This window comes from Semicossyphus pulcher, unplaced genomic scaffold (assembly GCF_022749685.1).
Source record: "Semicossyphus pulcher isolate SPU_LCO1_2020_fin unplaced genomic scaffold, fSemPul1.0.p SCAF_8, whole genome shotgun sequence".
Classification (NCBI taxonomy): Eukaryota; Metazoa; Chordata; class Actinopteri; order Labriformes; family Labridae; genus Semicossyphus; species Semicossyphus pulcher.
In genome coordinates, this window is record NW_027211759.1 from 32,311,272 (window position 1) to 32,326,418 (window position 15,147).

The 15,147-nt window shown below is 42.2% G+C and overlaps 1 protein-coding gene across 5 annotated transcripts in view; it reads left to right on the plus strand.

Moving 5' to 3' along the window:
• Positions 1-359: 359 nt before the first annotated feature.
• The window catches only part of ppfibp2b (PPFIA binding protein 2b), a 90,242-nt gene continuing 75,454 nt past the window's right edge, over positions 360-15,147 (plus strand). For all 5 annotated transcript variants that reach the window (XM_069685747.1, XM_069685742.1, XM_069685743.1 and 2 more), the window contains exon 1: positions 360-533. The gene's annotated coding sequence lies outside the window, so the exon portion shown is untranslated. The remainder of the gene's footprint in view (positions 534-15,147) is intronic.

A 15,147-nucleotide genomic window follows, 5' to 3' on the forward strand; every position in this document is an offset into this window, starting at 1 on the left:
TTATCATTATTATTATTATTATTATTGGCATTATGTGTAAATGATCAAACTCATATGGAGCGGTAGAAGACTTGATTGAAAGAGAATTATTACAATTAAAAATGTTTGCATTTAATGGGAACTGGTTTTATTCTCAGATACAAGTACTGCACACCAAAACCTCAATCATTGCTTGACAATTAATGACCTAAGTGTTAAAGCTGTTGCCAGCTCTCACATTGAAATGTCCAATGTAAACGTAATAACTGAGACTTGAGCGTGCGAGAAATTACGAGCAGCTCATGAAGGCATCGTGCCTATCACATGGCAGGTGATAGTTGAGGAAGCTCGCGCTTCAGTACAGCGCTTAGGACGGACGAGGGATAACCCTTTAGTTCAAAGCACCTTACGTGTGTGTGTGTGTTTGTTTTACGTGTGTGTGTGAGGGGCTTGTGTGTGTGAGTGTGTTTGTGTACAAACTTTATCTTCAAGTGTCTGCCGCGAACAAAATTGAAGGATTTAGTTCGATAAAGTCTGAAGAGGAGTCGCATTTCGTAAGTAATATAACTGAATGAAGCTAATTATTGTACTGTAGTAGGCTAGTGTTAAAGATTAGCCTACAGTGTCATTTCGCTCATTTCCATGAGAATTTTATATGACCTCAAAGTAGTTTTTTTTACTCCGTTCAAGATGGAAGTTTTCTTATCGGTTTGTTTTTTCCTCTTCCCCTGTAGATGTGTTGAATATTTTTACTTCACCTGGTCATAATAACATTCCTGTACCTCTAATGTACTATTACATTTATAGGTTTATTTATAGGTATGCTGTGGAATATTGAATTTGCATTTCTATTTTAAAGGCTCCACTTTATAACACATTCCAGCTAATGTGGCTTGTGTACAAGCAACATGCTCCAGGGTAGAAAACATGGGACTTTAATGGTGACTCTTGTGCCTCTCTACTTGCAAAGCCATGTACTGTCAGCTTGGAGCTATTAAATGATGTTTAGTTGCACTGACACATGCTGTGTAATTGCAGATCATCAATTTCTGACAGCGTGGGTAAAGGAGGGAGGGAGGGAGAAAAAGAGGGGAAGCTGATATGCAAATGGAAGAATATTAAGGCTGATGTGAGGCTCCCCTCTGCTGAAGCATCTGCTGTATGTAACACTGGAGATTGTGTGCATGCACAGACTTCATAGACAGGCGACTTGAGAGAGCTGAAGGAGCCTCCTGCCACTGAATACAAAGGCCGCGGGTTCTTTTTTATTGCAAATCTCATTTAAAAGGGAGAGAGTTGAAAGGCATCATTGCCATTGACGACAGTGAATTGATTAAGGCTGCTTTGGTTGGTACTTGGGTGGCATTAGCACTTTGAAACAACAGAGGAAATAAAATCAGCAGCTGAAGTGGTGGCCATAGATAGATGCTGCATGAAACAGTTATCAAAAAGTCTGTTTTGACAGTGCTATTAACGTACTTTGCAGTGGTATCAGAGCACTGTCCGTGCACATATGCATGCATGCTAGTGCACACACTGAATCAGCAGATGATGGCACTCATCCCTATGATCAAAGCCGCTTGTGTAATACCAAGAGTGGTGGTTTTCTCTGCAGCCATATAGGTTTAGATGATTGCTCTGTCATCTTAACTATTGCTGCTAATCACACCACGACTGTAGTTCACAGGAGGTAATCTACTGTTCCCTGCTGGCAAGCAGAGCCAGAAAAAGAGAGAGTAGAATAAGAGAAGAATGAGAGATATAGGAGAGATTAAGGCAGAGAAAATGCTATAAAAGAGAGACGAGAGAGGAAGAGCAAAAGGAGAAAAAGGGTAGAGACCACGAAGACACATTTAGGCTGTTAATCTACAAGGAATAATCCTCCGCTTGCTAAGGGAGTGGAAGGAAAGATACAGGCAATGAGAGAAAGAGAAAAGCATGTAAAATGAAATGACTGTAGTATATTAGAGTTTATCTTTGGTTTGCTGTCAAGGAGTAAAAAGTGAGGAAAGGAAATGAAAAAAAACAGGTGGTAGAGAAGAGTAGAGGATAGATGCGACAGGCTGAAGTCATGTTCCTGTCAGGGAGAAAAACAAAGTTAGAGAGTGCTGTTCAGCAAACCATGAATCTTTTTTTTGCGCATTTGACAGGCCACATCGTTGCAACCCAAAATATAAGTGGGTGAGAGATGAGTCAAGGGTTTAACACGTGATTATAGAAAGTATACTGTGTTGGTCGCAATTCTGAAGAACATAGGAACTGAGTGTCATGGAACTTCATAACATATTTAATCCCCTTTTCATGCGCAGTTATTGTGCAGCTTGTGCTGCCATGTGGATTTGTTTTTTTACCACAATGTCTTAATATATACAAGGCCGTGGTTCCTTAAAAGAATAAGGAGGTAAAATGATAAAGCTTCAAGAAGCTTCTTTACTATTAAGAGCAGTATCTTTAGCTTTGCAGCACTGGAAGGATTCCTCACTCTAAATAATAACAGAGACGTTCTATGTGAAACATAAATCAAAACATTTTTTCTTTACATCTCCAGAAAACCATATTCTTATTTGCACTTCTCACCATTCCATTCCATACCAGTCCAGTAATATTGAAAGGGATTGACAGAAGTGTGATCTTAAAAGGCCTGGCATGGGTTAAATCAGCAAGTGTTAAATAGCAAATAAAGATGTTTACAGAGGAGGTTAAAAGCTTGTATCGTTTTATTTCCATTAGCTCTGACTCTGCCCTCTGAGGAAAAGAAACTGGGATTTATTGTGAGACTCTTAGATTATGTAGCACTCTAACTTCACAGTTGTTAAGTAAGGGATAAGGCACATTGAGTGGGTTTTTAATGATATACAAGTTTGTCCATAATATGCAGTCATTTTATAGATTTATTCTTCAGTATTGTCTGCTTAGGTTACACACACACTAGAAATGACCCTTCCCTATTAAAGTGGGTCATATGAGCATGCTGCTGTAGTTTAATCTATCTCTGTTTAACTTGTAGCAACAATATCAAACAGACCAGCTGGCAAGCAGAGAGGAGGTGAGCATGGAAAAAAGAATGAGTTTGATTAGGGAGAGAGGGCAGGAGAGGAAAGTCTGAAGGGACAGATTGGGGAAAAAAAAGGTTGATAGTACAGAGGGAGAGGTCAGTGCTGACATTATATTGATATATTTGTATATGTACGCAAGATTTCTTGTTTTTATTTTTGATTTTCGGCAACATAAAATACTTGCCAAAACAACAGTACCTTTACACAGCGATAGTCAAAGTCTGGAGGAACCTGCTCTCATTCAGACTATGCTTTTTGTAAATAGTGCTGTCAAGACAAACATTTTGCACGTGCCTTGTAGACAGCTTACTGGCTGGCAAACTTTTAGATGACTCATCTTATACACATAGTTCTTAAATAAAAAAACTGTTTCCTAACAGTACCATGTAGTTTTTGTAGCATGAGTGGAGGAAAGTGTTGCAGGGACAATAACCAGAAACATCAGTGTGTGAACAGGGCCTATAAGAAATTCCAATAGTTATTTTTATGATATTTTGACATTTTATAGACCAAATTACAAATACATTTTTCTGAGCAAGAGCAAGGGCGAGCAGAACGGCGTAGGACTCTATTTATTTTCCTGGATAAAGAGGATATGATTCGCCTCACACAATAGTTTTACTTAGACCAGGGCCAAATATCACTCCAGGAGACGTGGCTAATGTCAACATTTGATCTGGATTTGATTTCACACTATTATTTGTCTTAACTTTACCCTCTGTTGCAGGAATTTTAGATACTTATAATACACGGTGCAAGCACAAAACTAAATCAGACACTCATCATTTTATAAGTAGATATCTCATAAGATAAGTTAGACTATATTGATCCCCCATTGGGGGAAATTCACTTGTTACAACAGCTCCAAGTAAAGGACAGAGTAAAACAAGTGATGGATAAAAAAGGCAAGACAAAAAGACAATAAAATGCAATGATAATATTATTAATTAATATATACACTATTTACACCTTTCAGTTATTGTGGATGGTTAAGTCTTTGTACAAAAACATTTCACAAAGTCAAAAACACACGGTGTGTATCATGGGGATATGGTTGATAATAAGTAAAGTGACCGACAGTATTGCAGAATAAAGGAGTAGGCCTACCTCTGCTAAAGGAGCAGCTTAAGGCCCCCACAGTCTCATGCAGGGGTAGCAAGGGGTTGTCCATGATAGATGTCAGCTTGGCTAACATCCTCCTCTCACCAACCTCCTCTATGGAGTCCAGAGGACAGTCCAGGACAGAACCGGCCCTCCTGACCAGTTCGTTCAGTCTCTTTCTGTCCCTCGCTGTGCTCCCTCCTCCCCAGCAGACCGCTGCATAGAAGACTGCAGATGCCACCACAGTGTCGTAAAATGTCTGTAACAAAACAAATTAATTCCTAAAGTGAGAAAATTGTCCTTTTCAGTGAAAAGATAAAGTGTGTGAATTAAAGAGAATGATGTAAATGATATTAGAGCCTTTAATATTTGATTCATTCCAGTCACTGGCTCTTCTGATTTAACTTAAGCCTATGGATGTAAGGAGACAAATTATCCTCCTTCAAACTGAAATCAAGATAGAAAGCATGCCGTAATTTGTTTGGGTATAACAGATGGAGAAGTAGCTTCTTGTTTAGCCACTCATGTGGGATGCAGAAAGTTGTTTCTGTGTCCTGCATGAGTAAGTAACAGTTCTTATTATTAGTATTTTATTAGTACTTCTAAGTATTTTCGTAAAGGCTTCAGATTGGAGTTTAGCTGAAAGGGTGTGTGTGTGTGTGTGTGTGTGTGTGTGTGTGTGTGTGTGTGTGTGTGTGTGTGTGACTGTCTGTGCACCTGTGTCGATGACATTTACCTGGGACCCTCAAAAGACAGGAACACACACATTGGCTATGCTTATGTGACTGTAACAGTATCCTGTAATATGATCTGCCTCTGTTCTTCTAGATAGCTTGTTAGCAGGTCGTGACTGTGTCGCTGTAACTCTAGTCTTCTGTAGCCAAGGCGCTGGCCTCTGAAGTGTAGCGCTTCACTGTTTTGTCCTGCTCTACATGCTTGGCTGTCATTGTGGATCTTTTACCACCCTGCTAGCTTATGTTTAGCATTTTCTCAGTCGGTGGCGAAATTGTTCTTTTAAGACAGGGCTTCTGGATGGAGGCTAATGAGGATGCCAGTCGACTGCGCTCGCAAGGTTGCTGGCAGAAATCTTTGAGCTCCCTTTGAATCAGCTGGCAGAGCACAAACAGTTCACGGTCTCAGTTGGCTTATTCCACTGGGGCGGCAGCAATAGGTTGCACTGACATTTGCAATTTTTTAAAAATTGCTTAAAGTAGCATTTCACTATTGTAAAGATGTGTTTATCTGACATGAGGAGTACCTCCCAGGCTGTGAGAATGGTTAGTATAATGTCTTTTGTGGCACTGGAGGGGCTTTGTCAAGTAAAAAGAGCAAGACTCCATTGCTGTAGTACCCCTTTTAATTTTTATGGAAAGATAATGTGTTGGTTAGAAGGCTGAGTACAATATTGCATACCTTTGATGACAACCATGACAGCAGGTATAATGACACAGTAAGATGACAAATCAGGATGACAGATATAATGACACAGTAAGATGACACATCAGGATGACAGGTATAATGACACAGTAAGATGACAACTAGGACAACAGGTATAATGACACAGTAAGATGACAACTAGGACAACAGGTATAATGATACAGTAAGACGTTGCAGTAAGACAACACATCAGGATGACACATCAGGACGACAGGTATATTGACGCAGTAAGACGACAGAAAGATGACACATCAGGATAACAGGTATAATGACGCAGTATGGCTACACATGAGGACTACAGGTATAATGACACAGTAAGAAGACTCATCAGGACGACAGGTATAATGACACAGTAAGATAACACATCAGGACGACAGGTATAATGGAGCAGTAAGACAACACATCAGGACGACAGGTATAATGAAGCAGTATGAGGACACATCAGGACGACAGGTATAATGGCGCAGTAAGATGACAACCAGGACGACAGGTATAATGACACAGTAAGATGACACATCTGGACGACAGGTATAATGACACAGTAAGATGATGCAGTAAGATGACTGAGTAAGACGAAACATCAGGACGACAGGTATAATGACGCAGTAAGACGACACATCAGGACGACAGGTATAATGATGCAGTATGAGGACACATCAGGACGACAGGTATATTGACACAGTAAGATGACAATCATGACAACAGGTAAAATGACACATCAGGACGACAGGAACAATGGCGCAGTAAGATGATAACCAGGACGACAGGTATAATGATGCAGTAAGATGACAACCAGGACGACAGGTATAATGACACAGTAAGATGACACATCAGGACGACAGGAACAATGGCGCAGTAAGATGACAACCAGGACGACAGGTATAATGACACAGTAAGATGACACATCTGGACGACAGGTATAATGACACAGTAAGATGATGCAGTAAGATGACTGAGTAAGACGACACATCAGGACGACAGGTATAATGACGCAGTAAGACGACACATGAGGATAACAGGTACGATGACACAGTAAGACGACACATCAGGACGACAGGTATAACTAGACAATTCCCCGTTGGGAAATCGCGAGAGTGGGCTGTGCTGCGCTGCATGTCTGTGTGCGCGTGATTTGCAGCGTCTTCATCTATGGTATTTGTCTAGACAGACACATTCTGTACTTATGGATAGCCTATAGCTTTGCTAACCCCTGTTGGGAAATTTCCTATGGAGATCTGTTCAGGCCGAGACTAGAATCATGCATGTGAAATTTGAAGCTGATATAACATTGTATGTAACAGGTAGTACTGGCTCTTGCCAGTAGGTGGCGCTAAGAGTATGAGCGAAAAATGATTCTGTAGAACTGTTCAGTCCGACACTGTAATCATACATGGGAAATTTCAAGCTGATTGAACATTGTATATGAGAGTTACTACTGGCTCTTACCAGTAGGTGGCGCTGTGACTATGAGTGAAAAATGAATATGCAGATGTGTTCAGGGCAGTACCCTCATGAAACCTGTGACATTTGGAGCAAATCAGACAATGTATATGAGAGTTGATACAGGCTCTGCCCAGTAGGTGGCGCTATGACTATGAGTGAGAAATGTATATGTAGATGTGTTCAGGGCGGTACCCTCATCAAACTTGTGAAATTTGGTGGAGATTGGATAATGTATATGAGAGTTGATACAGGCTGTCACCAGTGGGTGGCGCTATAGTATTGGTAAGGAAAGGAGTGTGTAGATCTGTTCAGGGCGGGACTCTAAACAAGCATGTGAAATTTGGTGCAGACAGGATGAAGTACAGGCGAGTTATCGCAGCCTAAATGTCATGGCGAGGCATCATGGCGAAGGTTATATGCGCCGCGCCGCCAGGGTCACGCCCTCTGTTGTAACCTGAACAAGTTTTGTCACAGACCTTAATCAAGGTCTTAAGAGTTTCCTGACATGAATTTGAGGTTAACATGTTTTACCACCTTGGAGGAGGGGCTTATATGTCACTTCCTGTTTCCAGTAGCGGGCGCTAGGCCTGATGGGAAATATTTTCATGTAATTGTGTTCAGGCTGGGACTCTTGTCATACACGTGAAATATGAAAAACCACACACACACAACTGTCCAATCAGAGTCCTCCTGTGTTGTCTGTCATCTGTATCCGAGGTGATTTGTCAAATGAGATCGATCAGCACGGAGCAGAAGGTTATATCATGGCAGAAAAAAACCACACACACACAACTGTCCAATCAGAGTCCTCCTGTGTTGTCTGTCATCTGTATCCGAGGTGATTTGTCCAATGAGATGGCTGATATCTGTGCACTTGACACAGACGCCGGACGATCATACTCTGCTGCAGTCTGTCTGTATGTGTGATTTACATTGGAGTGAATGGAGCAGTTGAGCGCTACTCTTGTCGGTTACAGGCAGATTAATCAAAAACCATAAGTCCTACTGATAAAGTAGACAGATTGGGAGAAAGAAGACAAGTGTGGCTACAACTTTGTGAAAAATCACTGTTCTACTGTGTAATTTGTGGCTGGGGTGAGTCACGGAAAGAGAGAATTTCTGAGAGTTTTTTGGAGTCTGAAGAATTAATTGGCCCAGCTGAGCTCGGTTGCCGCGGAGATGGTTGTCGTTACTCCCTAGCAACGACCAAAGCTGGTGTCTGTGGCAGCTGATCTGAGCGTGATTTCTGGCTCACATTTAGGACGTCAAACTACTGCCATTTCTTCCAAACCAAACATGATATCGTCAAAATTTCTTCACCATCAAGCCAGAAAGGCCTTAAAGAACACAGACATACGTTTTTGTGGTCCTAGCTTCTAAAATGTGGTAATAGGAGCGAGTTAAAAACAGGTGCACTTTCGAGAATCCTGGAAAATCCTCCTCCCGATTAACATTGGAGTAAATGGAGCAGTTGAGAGCTACTCTTGTCGGTTGGGGGCAGATAAATGAAAAACCGTACATCCTACTGATAAAGTAGACACATTGGGAGAAAGAAGACAAGTGTGGCTACAACTCTGTGAAAAAATCACAGTTCTACTGTGTAATTTGTGGCTGGGGTCGCGAGAGAGAGAGAGAATTTCTGAGAGTTTTTTTTGAGTCTCCGCACTCTGTCAATTAGCTCTGCACGAACATTCCGCAATACACACCCATTATAAATCCTGAATTTTTCCAAAATAACTCACCATCTTTAAAGGCTCACCGTTCAAAAACGAAACATGGTAGGAAAAAAGTTCAAATACAACTTAAATAGACAAGACCCGTGCCTACATTTTAAAGTTTGAATGGTGTTTCTAGGTGAACGTAGGCCAGAGCAGGAGATGTTTGAAAAACGTCTCAGATTTTCGAGGTTTTTTTTCCTCGTCCCATTCATTCCAGATGGGAATTTTTTCCCAGTTTTTCGCGTCTTACGACGCGAAAAATTAATATTCTGGAGATAAAAATAATAGCACACCGAGTCCGAACGAGCCGCACGTTTTGATGTATTTTTTGTTTGTGTGCGCTCAAAGCTGCGGGGCAAGAAAGAAACCGAAAATCTGGTAGGAAGAATAACTAGACAATTCCCCGTTGGGAAATCGCGAGAGTGGGCTGTGCTGCGCTGCATGTCTGTGTGCGCGTGATTTGCAGCGTCTTCATCTATGGTATTTGTCTAGACAGACACATTCTGTACTTATGGATAGCCTATAGCTTTGCTAACCCCTGTTGGGAAATTTCCTATGGAGATCTGTTCAGGCCGAGACTATAATCATGCATGTGAAATTTGAAGCTGATATAACATTGTATGTAACAGGTAGTACTGGCTCTTGCCAGTAGGTGGCGCTAAGAGTGTGAGCGAAAAATGATTCTGTAGAACTGTTCAGTCCGACACTGTAATCATACATGGGAAATTTCAAGCTGATTGAACATTGTATATGAGAGTTACTACTGGCTCTTACCAGTAGGTGGCGCTGTGACTATGAGTGAAAAATGAATATGCAGATGTGTTCAGGGCAGTACCCTCATGAAACCTGTGAAATTTGGAGCAAATCAGACAATGTATATGAGAGTTGATACAGGCTCTGCCCAGTAGGTGGCGCCATCAGTATGAGTGAAAAATGTCTATGTAGATGTGTTCAGGGCAGTACCCTCATCAAACCTGTGAAATTTGGTGGAGATTGGACAATGTATATGACAGTTTATACAGGCTCTGCCCAGTAGGTGGCGCTATGACTATGAGTGAGAAATGTATATGTAGATGTGTTCAGGGCGGTACCCTCATCAAACTTGTGAAATTTGGAGCAAATCAGACAATGTATATGAGAGTTGATACAGGCTGTCACCAGTGGGTGGCGCTATAGTATTGGTAAGGAAAGGAGTGTGTAGATCTGTTCAGGGCGGGACTCTGATCAAGCATGTGAAATTTGGTGCAGACAGGATGAAGTACAGGCGAGTTATCGCAGCCTAAATGTCATGGCGAGGCATCATGGCGAAGGTTATATGCGCCGCGCCGCCAGGGTCACGCCCTCTGTTGTAACCTGAACAAGTTTTGTCACAGACCTTAATCAAGGTCTTAAGAGTTTCCTGACATGAATTTGAGGTTAACATGTTTTACCACCTTGGAGGAGGGGCTTATATGTCACTTCCTGTTTGCAGTAGCGGGCGCTAGGCCTGATGGGAAATATTTTCATGTAATTGTGTTCAGGCTGGGACTCTTGTCATACACGTGAAATATGAAAAACCACACACACACAACTGTCCAATCAGAGTCCTCCTGTGTTGTCTGTCATCTGTATCCGAGGTGATTTGTCAAATGAGATCGATCAGCACGGAGCAGAAGGTTATATCATGGCAGAAAAAACCACACACACACAACTGTCCAATCAGAGTCCTCCTGTGTTGTCTGTCATCTGTATCCGAGGGGATTTGTCCAATGAGATGGCTGATATCTGTGCACTTGACACAGACGCCGGACGATCATACTCTGCTGCAGTCTGTCTGTCTGTGTGATTTACATTGGAGTGAATGGAGCAGTTGAGCGCTACTCTTGTCGGTTACAGGCAGATCAATCAAAAACCATAAGTCCTACTGATAAAGTAGACAGATTGGGAGAAAGAAGACAAGTGTGGCTACAACTTTGTGAAAAATCACTGTTCTACTGTGTAATTTGTGGCTGGGGTGAGTCACGGAAAGAGAGAATTTCTGAGAGTTTTTTGGAGTCTGAGTAATTAATTGGCCCAGCTGAGCTCGGTTGCCGCGGAGATGGTTGTCGTTACTCCCTAGCAACGACCAAAGCTGGTGTCTGTGGCAGCTGATCTGAGCGTGATTTCTGGCTCAGATTCAGGACGTCAAACTACTGCTATTTCTTCAAAACCAAACATGATATCGGCAAAATTTCTTCACCATCAAGCCAGAAAGGCCTTAAAGAACACAGACATAAGTTTTTGTGGTCCTAGCTTCTAAAATGTGGTAATAGGAGCGAGTTAAAAACAGGTGCACTTTCGAAAATCCTGGAAAATCCTCCTCCCGATTAACATTGGAGTAAATGGAGCAGTTGAGAGCTACTCTTGTCGGTTAGGGGCAGATAAATGAAAAATCGTACATCCTACTGATAAAGTAGACACATTGGGAGAAAGAAGACAAGTGTGGCTACAACTCTGTGAAAATATCACAGTTCTACTGTGTAATTTGTGGCTGGGGTCGCGAGAGAGAGACAGAATTTCTGAGAGTTTTTTTTGAGTCTCCGCACTCTGTCAGTTAGCTCTGCACGAACATTCCGCAATACACACCCATTATAAATCCTGAATTTTTCCAAAATAACTCACCATCTTTAAAGGGTCACCGTTCAAAAACGAAACATCGTAGGAAAAAAGTTCAAATACAACTTAAATAGACAAGACCCGTGGCTACATTTTAAAGTTTGAATGGTGTTTCTAGGTGAACGTAGGCCAGAGCAGGAGATGTTTGAAAAACGTCTCCGATTTTCGAGTTTTTTTTTCCTCGTCCCATTCATTCCAGATGGGAATTTTTTCCCAGTTTTTCGCGTCTTACGACGCGAAAAATTAATATTCTGGAGATAAAAATAATAGCACACCGAGTCCGAACGAGCCGCACGTTTTGATGTATTTTTTATTTGTGTGCGCTCAAAGCTGCGGGGCAAGAAAGAAACCGAAAATCTGGTAGGAAGAATAATAACTAGACAATTCCCCGTTGGGAAATCGCGAGAGTGGGCTGTGCTGCGCTGCATGTCTGTGTGCGCGTGATTTGCAGCGTCTTCATCTATGGTATTTGTCTAGACAGACACATTCTGTACTTATGGATAGCCTATAGCTTTGCTAACCCCTGTTGGCCCGGAGCTACTGGGCTCCGACTAGCCAAGATAACTGCTAACGCTCCGTTAGCGTTAGCATGTCTGTGTGCGCGTGTGTGTGAACCCCACGTGTAAAAAAGTACTGGCTCTTGCCAGTAGGTGGCGCTAAGAGTATGAGCGAAAAATGATTCTGTAGAACTGTTCAGTCCGACACTGTAATCATACATGGGAAATTTCAAGCTGATTGAACATTGTATATGAGAGTTACTACTGGCTCTTACCAGTAGGTGGCGCTGTGACTATGAGTGAAAAATGAATATGCAGATGTGTTCAGGGCAGTACCCTCATGAAACCTGTGACATTTGGAGCAAATCAGACAATGTCTATGAGAGTTGATACAGGCTCTGCCCAGTAGGTGGCGCCATCAGTATGAGTGAAAAATGTCTATGTAGATGTGTTCAGGGCAGTACCCTCATCAAACCTGTGAAATTGGGTGGAGATTGGACAATGTATATGACAGTTTATACAGGCTCTGCCCAGTAGGTGGCGCTATGACTATGAGTGAGAAATGTATATGTAGATGTGTTCAGGGCGGTACCCTCATCAAACTTGTGAAATTTGGAGCAAATCAGACAATGTATATGAGAGTTGATACAGGCTGTCACCAGTGGGTGGCGCTATAGTATTGGTAAGGAAAGGAGTGTGTAGATCTGTTCAGGGCGGGACTCTGATCAAGCATGTGAAATTTGGTGCAGACAGGATGAAGTACAGGCGAGTTATCGCAGCCTAAATGTCATGGCGAGGCATCATGGCGAAGGTTATATGCGCCGCGCCGCCAGGGTCACGCCCTCTGTTGTAACCTGAACAAGTTTTGTCACAGACCTTAATCAAGGTCTTAAGAGTTTCCTGACATGAATTTGAGGTTAACATGTTTTACCACCTTGGAGGAGGGGCTTATATGTCACTTCCTGTTTCCAGTAGCGGGCGCTAGGCCTGATGGGAAATATTTTCATGTAATTGTGTTCAGGCTGGGACTCTTGTCATACACGTGAAATATGAAAGACCACACACACACAACTGTCCAATCAGAGTCCTCCTGTGTTGTCTGTCATCTGTATCCGAGGTGATTTGTCAAATGAGATCGATCAGCACGGAGCAGAAGGTTATATCATGGCAGAAAAAACCACACACACACAACTGTCCAATCAGAGTCCTCCTGTGTTGTCTGTCATCTGTATCCGAGGTGATTTGTCCAATGAGATGGCTGATATCTGTGCACTTGACACAGACGCCGGACGATTATACTCTGCTGCAGTCTCTCTGTCTGTGTGATTTACATTGGAGTGAATGGAGTAGTTGAGCGCTACTCTTGTCGGTTACAGGCAGATCAATCAAAAACCATAAGTCCTACTGATAAAGTAGACAGATTGGGAGAAAGAAGACAAGTGTGGCTACAACTTTGTGAAAAATCACTGTTCTACTGTGTAATTTGTGGCTGGGGTGAGTCACAGAAAGAGAGAATTTCTGAGAGTTTTTTGGAGTCTGAAGAATTAATTGGCCCAGCTGAGCTCGGTTGCCGCGGAGATGGTTGTCGTTACTCCCTAGCAACGACCAAAGCTGGTGTCTGTGGCAGCTGATTTGAGCGTGATTTCTGGCTCACATTTAGGACGTCAAACTACTGCCATTTCTTCCAAACCAAACATGATATCGGCAAAATTTCTTCACCATCAAGCCAGAAAGGCCTTAAAGAACACAGACATAAGTTTTTGTGGTCCTAGCTTCTAAAATGTGGTAATAGGAGCGAGTTAAAAACAGGTGCACTTTCGAGAATCCTGGAAAATCCTCCTCACGATTAACATTGGAGTAAATGGAGCAGTTGAGAGCTACTCTTGTCGGTTAGGGGCAGATAAATGAAAAACCGTACATCCTACTGATAAAGTAGACACATTGGGAGAAAGAAGACAAGTGTGGCTACAACTCTGTGAAAAAATCACAGTTCTACTGTGTAATTTGTGGCTGGGGTCGCGAGAGAGAGAGAGAATTTCTGAGAGATTTTTTTGAGTCTCCGCACTCTGTCAGTTAGCTCTGCACGAACATTCCGCAATACACACCCATTATAAATCCTGAATTTTTCCAAAATAACTCACCATCTTTAAAGGGTCACCGTTCAAAAACGAAACATCGTAGGAAAAAAGTTCAAATACAACTTAAATAGACAAGACCCGTGCCTACATTTTAAAGTTTGAATGGTGTTTCTAGGTGAACGTAGGCCAGAGCAGGAGATGTTTGAAAAACGTCGCAGATTTTCGAGTTTTTTTTTCCTCGTCCCATTCATTCCAGATGGGAATTTTTTCCCAGTTTTTCGCGTCTTACGACGCGAAAAATTAATATTCTGGAGATAAAAATAATAGCACACCGAGTCCGAACGAGCCGCACGTTTTGATGTATTTTTTGTTTGTGTGCGCTCAAAGCTGCGGGGCAAGTTAGGTGCCAAAATTTAGGGGGAAGAATAATAATAAAAAAGAGGCGCGGTGAAGAACAATAGTGGGCTGTGCTTCGCACAGCCCACAATGGACCCCTATAGCTTTGCTATAGAGGGGGCCATTGTGGGCTGTGCTGCACAGCCCACTAACTAGACAATTCCCCGTTGGGAAATCGCGAGAGTGGGCTGTGCTGCGCTGCATGTCTGTGTGCGTACATTGATAATATGATTTTTGAAAAAGAAAGTTTCATTTTTTTTGTCAATGAGGATTGCCAATGCTATGATACTATACTACAATGCAATGCTACAATGTATTCATTTCACCACCTACCATTCATTCTCAGCGTCTTCATCTATGGTATTTGTCTAGACAGACACATTCTGTACTTATGGATAGCCTATAGCTTTGCTAACCCCTGTTGGGAAATTTCCTATGGAGATCTGTTCAGGCCGAGACTATAATCATGCATGTGAAATTTGAAGCTGATATAACATTGTATGTAACAGGTAGTACTGGCTCTTGCCAGTAGGTGGCGCTAAGAGTATGAGCGAAAAATGATTCTGTAGAACTGTTCAGTCCGACACTGTAATCATACATGGGAAATTTCAAGCTGATTGAACATTGTATATGAGAGTTACTACTGGCTCTTACCAGTAGGTGGCGCTGTGACTATGAGTGAAAAATGAATATGCAGATGTGTTCAGGGCAGTACCCTCATGAAACCTGTGACATTTGGAGCAAATCAGACAATGTATTTGAGAGTTGATACAGGCTCTGCCCAGTAGGTGGCGCCATCAGTATGAGT